Source organism: Nanorana parkeri, unplaced genomic scaffold (genome assembly GCF_000935625.1).
Source record: "Nanorana parkeri isolate BGI_ZX_2015 unplaced genomic scaffold, ASM93562v1 scaffold1543, whole genome shotgun sequence".
NCBI classification, from domain to species: domain Eukaryota; kingdom Metazoa; phylum Chordata; class Amphibia; order Anura; family Dicroglossidae; genus Nanorana; species Nanorana parkeri.
The window spans coordinates 308,005-308,407 of record NW_017307811.1 but is presented as its reverse complement, the minus strand read 5'-3'; positions in this window follow the sequence as shown (position 1 = coordinate 308,407).

Sequence of the window (403 nt, the reverse complement as noted above, 5' to 3'; positions counted from 1 at the left end):
CACACACACACACACATAAAATAATAATCTCCCCCTGTTCCCTGCTAGCCCGCCCACACATAAAATAATAATCCCCCTACCCCCACATATAAACAAGGTTGATTTATGGTGCACAGATCCCAAATCTCTGGGAGCCAACCCCTGGTTCATTAGTAGTAACACAAGAGAGAGGAGAAAAAATTGTTGTTTTTTTTGTTATTTAGATACATAAATACAGTATAACAAGGGTTATCCACTATTAAAGAATACAACGAGATGATACAAGTAGTTATTATGAAGGATAATCGGTTTTATAAATGCAGAGGAGTGGGGTATTAGGGGAGGGGGAGAGGGATAGGGGAGTTAGTAGGGGGAGGGGGGTAAATATAGATATATAAAGGAATGTAATGTAATGTATAGCATG